We start from the raw sequence: 12,595 nt of genomic DNA, 5'->3' as shown, positions 1-12,595 counted from the left end.
TTATTATTTCATATTTAATTCTAATTTAATTTAAATTCTCTAAATTTTAATTTAATTTCTCAAGAAAAAATTCCATGAACTTAATATCCATTGCATTTCTATACAGTTTCCCCATCCTGTATAACCACTGTTCTTCTATATGTTGCCAAGGATTGGCAACACTTAAAAACACTAGGGTATTTGGGCAATTCAAAGTTTCTATTGAAATGAACAGCCGTTCTGTCAACGGCGCGCGTAAACTTTTAAATCGTTTGATATGCCAAACAAACGACCAATAACCGCTTTACCCATTGCTTTGGCACTATTTGTGTGGATTTGTTGTGAGAGTGTGGCAAGAGGAAGCATCCGACGAAGAGAGAACGAAAGAAAACGTCACGGTACAAAAGGCAACGACAATCATATTGAGACAAACAACGAAGACGAACTACAAACAACAATTGCAAGTGGCAGTGAATGTCGAAGTCAGTGGCTAAAAGAATTTAATCGAACGAGATACAATAGCAGAGGCAACATCAACAATAACAAACAATATGGAATAGACTAACTAACGGAAACTTCCTCCTATATATTTTTGTTAATAAATAACGAGATTTCAAGAAAAAAAAAAAACAATTAACTTCGTAAAGATAAGAAAGAAAATTGTGTATGAAAACAAAAAACGAAAAAAAAGTTAATAGTTCTTTTAACTTGTACTAAACAAAAATAGCATTGCCCCGATTCCTCCCGCATCTTGGTTCAGTTATATATACGTATATCTGAGTGAGTATGTGAATATATTTTGTGGACTAGAGACCAAACCAATGTCAATTTCAAGGAGAATCTCAAAGAAAATCAAATGGAAGTCAGATGTTTGTGGTAAACAAAAAATGTAACGAATTAAATGTCCTCCTCCTAATACCGTTATACCTATTCTCGTTATTGTTGTGTTCTTTCCCAAAAAGGAAATAAACACTTCACTGGCGTGTGTACATGTGTGTGTGTGTGTGGGCGTTTGTGTAAAATCGAAATATGGTTTAGAGTGCCATGACATTACTGTTTACAATAATTCCATTGAAATATTGTCATCAGGTCTTTTTGTAGTGTGTGTGTACGTCTTTGTATTTATGGTGATAATTGATTGATTAGCGCGGGTGTAAGTCATCATTAATAAATGTTTGGTTTCAATTAAAATTATTACATATACTCAAATGGAAGAATATACTTATCCACATTCATACTATATGCGTACACTTGCATTTTTAAATTGTATTCTTCATGATGGAAACAAAAATATTAGTTTTGTGTACAAAAAAAAAAACATGATTTGAATCCAAAGATTTTGACCTTCATATAATGATCTTTAACAGTGAAACCTCCCAGAAGTGAACAACAATGGTCACCTATAGTTTGCCCACATTTTGGAGGTGTCCAGTTATGAGAGGTTAATTTTAATGTATTAATATAGCTAACCTCTCACAAAAATTGTTTTGTTTTGAGAGGTGTACGGATTTCAGAGTATCCAAGTTTGAGATGTTTAACGGTATATTTTGGGCAAACAAACCAACTTTAATTCTGATAGTGATACTGATCTCATTTATTGGTTTTTCATTTTCTTTTTGAGATATTTTAATAATCACTCAATAAAAGAGGGCACGAAAGCAGATTTTTATTTTAGTTAATAGAAATTATTATTTCTCTACACAGAGAGAAATAATAAGTAATGAAATTAAATGAAATCGAATCAATCACAGAAATAAAAAGTTTACTTGATTACTTTCAATTCATTTAATTAATGGTTCAATTAAAAATTTATTTTTTTATATTTTAATTGAGGCAATTAATTTTTGTTATTGCATTATTTTTCATTTATTTATAATTACACTAGTTTACACTGAAAATGTACATTTGATGAGAGGTGACTTTTCTTATGGATTTTGATCTGCTGAATTCGAAAAAAAATATGTTAAAAAATTTTTTATGGAACATTTTTTGAGATATACCGTTATTTTTAGTTTTTCGCTCTTTTTTCACTAAACAAATTATATCTCGAGTTAGAAATCTCCGATTATTGTTGGTACTTAAATGAAAGGTATTGAGATGACGAATAATTGGCATCGGATTTGTTCATTCAATTGCTTATAACTTTCTCATTTTTCTGTCGTTTTTCTTGTAGTTGGCCTTATTACTTACGTTGGAGTATCATCTATACGACCATAAAGAGAACAAAAATTTTGTTTTCAATGGTTTGTACTTTTCCGGCGGAAAAGGATCACTGTAAAACATGATTTTTTTTGAAAAATTGTTTTTTTTTTTAATTGATATTTTTTGAACCACTTAACTTATAAGGATAAACTGACTACATTGAAATGCTTATCGACAAGGAAAACCATTTTATGTCAGACAAATGTGTCATTTAAACAAAATTCGCATTCGTCTTTTAAGGTCATGAAATCTTTGGCCTCATGACAATATTTTGTTTTTTAATTTTTTTAATAAGTAATTTAAATTTTGTTTTGTTTCAAATAGTTTAAAAACAGAATAAGAATTAATAAAATTACATTTCTATTACTTTTTATGAGAATAAAAATTCGATAAGAAATTGGTAGTCTATTTTAATGTTCTGCACTGGTAGAAAAATTTTCGTTATATGAATGAAATATGTCATTAAAATTGAGCAAATGAAATATAACAGGTTGGCTGATAAGTCCCCGGTCTAACAAAGAAAAACACATTTTTCTTGTCAAAATTCGTTTTTATTATTCAACATAGTTCCCTTCAAGAGCGATACAACGATTATAACGACCTTCCAATTTTTATACCCTTCACCACTACTGTGGTATAGGGTATAATAAGTTTGTGCATTTGTATGTAACGCCAGAAATAGTGGTCATAGACCCATCTTTTAGTATACCGATCGGCTTAGAATTAAATTCTGAGTCGATTTAGCGATGTCCGTCTGTCTGTCCGTCCGTCCGTCTGTCTGTATATGTAATTTTGTGCACAAAGTACAGCTCGCAATTTAAGTCCGATCGTCCTCAAATTTGGCATAGGGCCGTTTCTTGGGACAGAGACAATCGCTATTGATTTTGGAAAAAATCGGTTCAGATTTAGATATAGCTGCCATATATATTTATCCCCGATTTGGTCATAGTTAGCGTGTTTCACAACCGATTTTCTTGAAATACCGTACATTCAAATATTTTATGAATCTCGAAAATCTTGCAAAATATCAGCCAAATCGGTTCAGATTTAGATATAGCTCCCATATATATATTTCGTCCGATTTAGACTCATATGACCACAGAGGCCAAAGTTTACTACCGATCTTCGTGAAATTTTGCACATAGGGTAGAATTGACATTCTACCAATGCTTGGTAAATTTGATTGAAATCGGTTCAAATTTAGATATAGCTCCCATATATATCTTTCGTCCGATTTGAACTTATATGGCCACAAAAGCCAGAGTTTGGCCGTGATTTGTTTCAAATTTTGTACAAGGGGTACGTTTAATAGTATCGTTAAGTGTGTCAAATTTTGTTAAAATCGGTTCAAATTTAGATATAGCTCACATATATATCTTTCGCCCGATTTGAACTTATATGGTCTCAAAAGCCAGAGTTTTGCCCTGACTTACTACAAATTTTGCACAAGCGGTACTTTTAATGATACTATTGTATTTGCCAAATATGGTCAAAATCGATTCAGATTTAGATATAGCTCCCCGATTTGAACTTATATGGCCTAAAAATCCAGGATTTTGCCGCGATTTGCTTCAAATTTCGCACAAGGAGTGCGTTTAGTAGTATCGGTAATTGTGCCAAATTTGGTTCAGATGTAGATATGGCTCCCATATATATCTTCCGTCCGATTTGCACTCATATGACCAGGGGGGCCAAAGTTATACTCCCATTTACGTGAAATTCCGCATAGATAGCAGAATTATTATTCTAACTATACATGTCAAATTTAGTCAAAATCGGTTCAGATTATATATAGCTCCCATATATACATACACCAGAGTTGGGGAAATATGGTAGACTGTTACACATTTTAGACCCATTTTCAATGGAAGTTTCCTACAATTAACTGGATAGCGTTAGCCGATTTAAATTTTAGTTCTGGAGATTTTGTAGAAGTAAACAATTGTCTCCTTTATATAGCTTCCAGCAAATGTGAAGTAGTTGAGATGGTAACACAAATTTTGGCCTACATAGGGGTGAAGGGTAGAATATAGCCGGCCCCGCCCGACTTTAGACTTTACTTACTTGTTTGATACCATTTTGGTAGTACTACTTCGGTTTTGCCTCAAAATAGGCTTCAGTTTCGGCGATCGCCTTTTCATTGCAGCAAAATTTTTTCCCTGCGAGCATCCTTTTGAGGTCTGAGAACAAAAAAAGTCGCTGGGGCCAGATGTGGAGAATACGGTGAGTGGGGAAGCAATTCGAAGCCCAATTCATGAATTTTTGTCATCGTTCACAATGACTTGTGGCACGGTGCGTTGTCTTGGTGGAACAACACTTTTTTCTTCTTCAAACGCTCCAATAACGCCATATAATAGTCACTGTTGATGGTTTTTCCCTTCTCAAGATAATCGATAAAAATTATTCCATGCGCATCTCCAAAAACAGAGGCCATTACTTTGCCATCGGACTTTTGAGTCTTTCCACGCTTCGGAGACGGTTCACCGGTCGCTGTCCACTCAGCCGACTGTCGATTGGACTGAAGAGTGTAGTGATGGAGCCAGGTTTCATCCATTGTCACATAGTGACGGAAAAACTCGGGTGTATTACGAGTTAACAGCTGAAAACACCGCTCAGAATCATCATCACGTTGTTGTTTTTTGGTCAAATGTGAGCTCGCGCGGCACCCATTTTGCACAGAGCTTCCGCATATCCAAATATTGATGAATGATATGACCAACACGTTCCTTTGATATCTTTAAGGCCTCTGCTATCTCGATCAACTTCATTTTACGGTCATTCAAAATCATTTTGTGGATTTTTTTTGATGTTTTCGTCGGTAATCACCTCTTTCGGGCGTCCACTGCGTTCACCGTCCTCCGTGCTCATTTCACCACGCTTGAAGTTTGCATACCAATCAATTATTGTTGATTTCCCTGGGGCAGAGTCCGGAAACTCAAGCCAAGTTTTTGCTTCCACCGTAATTTTCCCCTTCAGAAAACAGTATTTTATCAAAACACGAAATTCCTTTTTTCCATTTTTTTCAAAATAACAAAAGTTGATTCACAAAAGACTCTCTATCTCAGAAACTAATTGACTTACAGACGTCAAATTTTGACACGAATCATTTGAAGGTTGGTACTATGTAAAAATAATATGCATTTAATACTAGCGACGTCATCTATGTGTCAGATCGGGGACTTACAACCTGTTATTTATTGATATAACAAAATTTTTCGTTATTATAACGAATTTTCTGTTAGTCAACGAAACGTTTCGTACTATTAACTTTGTGTCGTTGGTTCAATTTTAATGAAATTTTCTTTGTGTGTAGAGCGTGGAGTTTTGTTTAATGAAGTGGCATCTTTGGCACGGAATCATTACCAAAAGTAAAGGTGAAACTCATTGGATCCAAGCAAACTTCTATTGAGTGTACACAGAGAATACAGATTGGTTGTGATAACAGAATTTATTGCCAACTTCCTTTTGTCAGTTGCAGCTACTATCAGTTGGCAGTTGTGTCACCCGAATGATTCGGTCGACACAACTAATACCACATATGATGTTGGTTGGATCTGCCGACAATATTGGTTGTGACTACCTTCATCATTCGGTTGTGCCCAACCTAAATAATATCATGACCGAACTAAAAATCTATTACTTCACAGTTAAATATTATATTTTATTTATTATATTGGTATAGTATAGTGGTACAAATAAATACGCTAAATGTATGGCAAATCAGATGTAATTAGTAGATAGTTTAGAATCTGTATTTATTGCACCAAAATGAATCTACACCCAGAGACGGAGTATGATCAGGTGTTAGAGCAAAATTTTTTTTTTTGCTTTTTGACGGTGAACATGTAACATGGTTGTCATAATCATGTTATTTTCTCGGACATTATGTATCTGATTTCGATAGCTGGCGTGACAACAATGTTTTTGCAGCAAAAATGTTTCATTTTCCCCATTCAAAAATTACATTTTGGTCTAGGAGACGGTCATATCTCTTCCCTGCATGCACAAAGACCGTTTCAGCGTGTTCCTTCATTTAATCCTAAAAAAGACTAAATTTGCATGTTAGTAGATCCAAATCACTCATTGGGTACAATAACCAGGACGTACCCTCGATCTCCAACAACGTCAAGAGATCTCATGTAAAGCAATATGGAGACACATTTTCTATTAATTTGGTCCATGTATAGTAATATTCCCATTTTGTACAGGGCATCTCAAACGTTCCCAGCAAAAAAAGCGCCGCCAAAAAAGTAATGAAAATGTTCTTTTTGGATCCGGAAGTGATGCAAAATTGACGCAGAAGAGATGAATTTAACATGGGCTTGTCATAGGACGGAAGTCCTCCATTTCAACAGCCGTTGCACTGAATTTGCATCGCTTATTAAGATGTGATCCGAATTCAATGTTTTGGATGTAAATTAAAAAATTCTGTGATAATTTGTCAAATAAATAATTTTTATAATTTTTTATAATTTTTAAATGGATTCTAACGCTTGTCAGAAACGTTTGACCTCAAATATTTTCAAAAATTCACAATTTTTTCAGATTGGATTTAGCATTTTTTTCGACAAAATTTAAATGATTTGTACCATTTTATGAATTCTTACTCTGTTTTTATCCTATTTCAAACAAAAAAAGTTCAAATTACCCATTAAAAGTATGAAAAAACCAAGTTATAAAAAATTGAATTAAAAGAACTTCCTGCACGGTTGAAAAAGACTGTTTTTCATATGTTTGGCTATAAACATTATATGTTTGGAACACAAATTTTTAAACACAATATTTTTGAGTGCAAGCATATAATGTTCATAAACTAGCATAACATGTTTGGGACATATATGTTAATATGTTAGAACATATTATGTTTGGAACATAAAATGTTTGTAAATATAATATGCTTGAATGCAAACATATATTAATTTAGAAATAGCCTATAAACATATATGTGTTTAGTAGCTTGGAGCGCTATTTAACAGGGAGCGATATTGAATTAAGTTGGTGGTTGTTGCTTGTTATTACAAAATTAACATTTTATTTTTCCTTGGGCAATTGATCAGCTACTTCTTTGATCCTTACAAACTGTGTGGTCCGCTGTTCGAGTCCCCGTCCGGCAAAAGGTAAAATTAAAATAAAAAAAATCATAAAATTGAATAATTTCTTCTACAATGTTTGTATTACAGAAAAAGGTGCTAAGAACTAAAAAATCTCGTGGAAGTGAGAAAGATGTCGGGGAATATACAATTGGGCAGAAACAAAATTTTGAGCATTCAGGTCGAAAACCTATGTTGTTAGCACCTATATTACCCGTTTATTTTCATAATTCATTATGATTGTAAATATATAAATAAATAAATAAAATTTTGAGCACAATATTGTTTTGTAGAATTTTTTTAAGCATATAATATTTTTGGGTGCAAAATGCTTCCAAACATATTATATGGTCACATAATAAAATATAGTTTTTTGGAAGACAACATTATTGAATTTGGATGCAAAAATACAAAATGTTTGGAACTTAGACTACCCAAACATATATTGTTTAGACCAATATGCTTTCAAACATATTATATATTGGAAGAGATCAAACATATAAATGTTTGGGCAATACCCAAAAATGTATATGCTTGAAGCAAAATATGTTTGGGAGTATATGTTACAGAAGCGATTTTTTGTGAGCGTGTGGGTAGTTAAAATAAAGAACATCATTGGGAGTGCATCTTCTGGAAGTGCTTTTAAAGTTGTGCCTTTGGAAGAACTTCCAAATTTTTTTGCTGGGTTGTGGAATATTTTTAACCAATCTTTGAAATATCGATGTGATTACTTCTGCATCCACAGCTAATATCGGTTCTTCATTAGCATATCTTGCGGTCCATTTTAAAACACAAATATAATTAAGCGGGTTTAAATTTTCATATTTTTAGTTGTTTTGAATCGAATTTAGTAAAATTAATTTTTATTTGTCTATAAACTAGCAATGACAAAAATGACACTTGAAAAATAATTCAAATTACATTCGGCGGTGGATACCGAATCTAAGTTGTGATTATTAACTGTTAGTTACTAAACTGATTTGAAGTAAGGTGTATTGACTAATTTTCTGAAAATTTTTTAAAATAGAGACATTTGGTTGCTACAAATATTTATCTTGCATCACAAACGAAAATCTATTCCAATTATCACCAAGTGGTAGAAATGGCGAAGAAATTATTGTAAAAACTGAATGTAAATGGACCCAACTATCATTGATTTCTAAGTGTGGAATTTTCATTACCACAATCAATTTCCAACCAATCTATTCTCTGTGTGTAGTTTGACAGATAATCAATTTGAACTTGATAATATTCCCTCTCAGCTACCCTATAGAAAAATATAAAACGTCTACTTTTTAAAACAAAATTTTGTTGGTGGACACCACACCCTCATAAAAAATCGCTTCTGTAACATATACTCCCAAACATATTTTGCTTCAAGCATATACATTTTTGGGTATTGCCCAAACATTTATATGTTTGATCTCTTCCAATATATAATATGTTTGAAAGCATATTAGTCTAAACAATATATGTTTGGGTAGTCTAAGTTTCAAACATTTTGTATTTTTGCATCCAAATTCAATAATGTTGTCTTCCAAAAAACAATATGTTATTATGTGAACATATAATATGTTTGGAAGCATTTTGCACCCAAAAATATTATATGCTTAAAAAAAATTCTCCCAAACAATATTGTGCTCAAAATTTTATTTATTTATTTATATATTTACAATCATAATGAATTATGAAAATAAACAGGTAATATAGGTTCTAACAACATAGGTTTTCGACCTGAATGCTCAAAATGTTGTTTCTGCCCAATTGTATATTCCCCCACATCTTTCTCACTTCCACGAGATTTTTTAGTTCTTAGCACCTTTTTCTGTAATACAAACATTGTAGAAGAAATTATTCAATTTTATGATTTTTTTTATTTTAATTTTACCTTTTGCCGGACGGGGACTCGAACAGCGGACCACACAGTTTGTAAGGATCAAAGAAGTAGCTGATCAATTGCCCAAGGAAAAATAAAATGTTAATTTTGTAATAACAAGCAACAACCACCAACTTAATTCAATATCGCTCCCTGTTAAATAGCGCTCCAAGCTACTAAACACATATATGTTTATAGGCTATTTCTAAATTAATATATGTTTGCATCCAAACATTTTATATTTACAAACATTTTATGTCCCAAACATAATATGTTCTAACATATTAACATATATGTCCCAAACATGTTATGCTAGTTTATGAACATTATATGCTTGCACTCAAAAATATTGTGTTTAAAAATTTGTGTTCCAAACATATAATGTTTATAGCCAAACATATGAAAAACAGCCTTTTTCATCCGTGTATATTGAGAATCTAATGATTTAAACATTCGGAGCTAGTGTGCAATTCAGCCCGGCTAAATATAGCAAAGTTTTTTTCCATAGATTAATATAAAAAAAAAACTAATTACCTATGGGTATATTCCCAATATTATGATGTCTCTATTAAACTAACAATTTTTAAATCATATTAAATTCTGGTAATTTTTAATTAATACTTTAATATCTATTGTATGCGAGAAAAAAGTTCACACGCAACACAAAATGACCTTTTGACAACCTTGAACAAAGCAAAAACTAACTGATGGTTAATGAAATTTCTATACGTATGTGCACATTATTCAAAAATATGTTATGATCTTTTTTCGAATGGTGTTTTTTTTTTGGGAAATTATTAAAAACAAAATAGGAAATTATTTTATAGATATTTTACAAATTCTATAAAGTATTCAATTGGCATAGTAAATGCAAGCATATATCATTGGTCTTTCGATTATATTAGAGGCAAAATATATATTCCATATTAAAATATTTGAATAAAAATCGAATATAATTTTTATACGCGAATAAAAGTATCGCGAATATATGACAAATATTGCTTGCTTGCTCGCTTGGTGCTGGGATAAATTTTCTTTTGTGTATTATATTTTTCTCGAGTATATAAAATTCTCGAGTATATTGAAACTCATCGTAAGTAAAACCGATAAAGAGAAGTGTTTATTCCATTATTATATTATTATATTTATTCCAGTGAAAGTTCATTTAATAATTTAAAAACTTACAAATTTAATTCTGATATATTGTATTCAGAAATATAAATATTCGTATTTAAATTAAAACGTGATAGTGTGATTGTTTTAAATTTGGCTGGAAAATCACAAGTGGCTATTGTTTGAGCCTTCCAGCATTTAAATGTAAATAAATCTTTTGTTTTTCATATCATTGCTCGTTAACGTGATATTGACAGTGTTGTATCCACGGTTGCCATTCGATCCAAAAATAATCTGTCAAATTTTGAAGAAAATGTTACAAAAAAATACAAAATAAAAAAAATTTTATTTGCAGTGTCAAAATTTTTTTCCATAGAAAGTTTTGTCAAAATTTTATTTCTGTGGAAAATTTTGTCAATATTTTATTTCTATAGAAAATTTTCTACATTTTGTCTTTCTTCTATAGATTTTTATAGATATTCTATAGAAAATGTTTATAATAATAAATTAATGATTTTTCAAGCTCGGGGTTTTTTTTAATATTTTATTTATTTTCCCAATATTTCGCGATTCAGAAAATTTTGTTAAAAGTTTTATTTCTATAGAAAATTTTGTGCATTTTGTCTTTCTTCTATAGATTTTTTTTAATTTATTTCTATAGAAAATGTTTTCAAAATCTTATTTCTAAAGAAAATTTTGTCAAAATTTTATTTCTATAGAAAATTTTGTTAAATTTTTTTTTTCTATAGAAAATTTTGTGCATTTTGTCTTTCTTTTATAGACTTCTGTTTAAATTTATGTCTATATAAATTTTTGTCAAAATTGTATTTCTATAGAAAATTTTGTAAAATTTTAGTTCTATAGACGATTTTGTTAATATTTTATTTTTATAGAATTTTTGGTCAACATTTTATTCCTATAGAATATTTTGTAAAAAATTTTATTTCTATAAAATTTTATTCTATAGAAAATTTTGTCAAAAAACTCTATCAATACCAGAAAGGAACCGAGAAGTGTGGCCAGATTTGAATAAAATCCAAGCGTCAGTAGAGTGTAATTTTATTTCTTGTCAAAATTTTATTTCTATAGAAAATTTTGTCAAATTTTTATTTCTATAGAAAAATTTGCCAAAATTTTATTTGAATAGAAAATTTTGTCAAAATTTTATTTCTATAGAAAATTTTTTTAAAATTTTTTTTTGTATAGAAAATGTTGTCAAAATTTTATTTCTTTTGAAAATTTTGTCAACATGTTATTTCTATAGAACATTTTGTCGCAAATTGTATTTCTACAGAAAATTTTGTAAATTTTAGTTCTATAGAAAATTTTGTTAACATTTTAGTTTTATAGAAAATGTGGTGAAAGTTTTATTTCTATAGAATATTTTGTAAAAAATTTTATTTCTATAAAATTTTTTCTATATCCGAAAAGTGTGGCCAGATTTGAATAAAATCCAAGCGGCAGTAGAGCGTAATTTTATTTCTTGCCAAATTTTATTTCTATAGAAAATGTTGTCAACATTTTATTTCTATAGAAAATTTTGTCAACATTTTATTTCTATAGAAAATTTTGTCAAATTTTTATTTCTATAGAAAAATTTGTCAAAATTTTATTTGTATAGAAAATTTTGTCAAAATTTTATTTCTATAGAAAATTTTGTTAAAATTTTATTTGTATAGAAAATGGTGTCAAAATTTTATTTCTTTTGAAAATTTTGTCAACATTTTATTTCTTTAGAAAATTTTGTCGCAAATTTATTTCTATAGAACATTTTGTCAAAATGTTATTTCTATAGAAAATTGTATCAAAATTTTATTTCTATAGAGAATTTTATTAAAATTTTATTTCTATAGAAAAATTTGTCAACATTTTATTTCTATAGAAAATTCTGTCAAAATTCTATTTTTAAAGGAAATTTTGTATAATTTTATTTCTATAGATAATTTTTTCAAAAATTTATTTTTATAGAAAATGTTGTCAAAATTTTATTTCTATAGAAAATTTATCAAGAAAATAAAAAAGAAAATTTTGTCAAAATATTATTTCTATAGAAAATTGTATTAAAATTTTATTTCTATTGAGACTTTTATCAAAATTTTATTTCTATAGAAAATTTTGTAGCAAATTTATTTCTGTAGAAAATTTTGTCAAAATTTTATTTCTATAGAAAATGTTGTCAAAAATTTATTTCTATAGAAAATTTTGTCAACATTTTATTTCTATAGAAAATTTTGTCGCAAATTTATTTTATTCGTTTTGTTTTGTTATTGTTGGTTTTTTCTTTAATCATTGTTGTTGTTTTTTTGATTTCAGCTTAAAACCATGCATTGACTAA

The 12,595-nt window shown here is 29.7% G+C and overlaps 1 protein-coding gene across 4 annotated transcripts in view; it reads left to right on the top strand.

Moving 5' to 3' along the window:
• The first annotated feature begins 217 nt into the window (after positions 1-217).
• The window catches only part of LOC142221803 (2,3-bisphosphoglycerate-dependent phosphoglycerate mutase-like), a 35,243-nt gene continuing 22,865 nt past the window's right edge, over positions 218-12,595 (top strand). The window contains exon 1 of one of the 4 annotated variants that reach the window (XM_075291633.1): positions 218-759. The gene's annotated coding sequence lies outside the window, so the exon portion shown is untranslated. Of the gene's footprint in view, positions 856-1,037; positions 1,133-12,595 lie in introns of those variants that run through there. The other 3 variants (XM_075291655.1, XM_075291640.1, XM_075291662.1) reach the window with 3 other exon arrangements.

This window comes from Haematobia irritans, chromosome 1, assembly GCF_050003625.1.
Source record: "Haematobia irritans isolate KBUSLIRL chromosome 1, ASM5000362v1, whole genome shotgun sequence".
Lineage (NCBI taxonomy): Eukaryota > Metazoa > Arthropoda > Insecta > Diptera > Muscidae > Haematobia > Haematobia irritans.
Note: the sequence above shows the minus strand (reverse complement) of the source record. Positions and strands in the feature narration are given on the sequence as shown.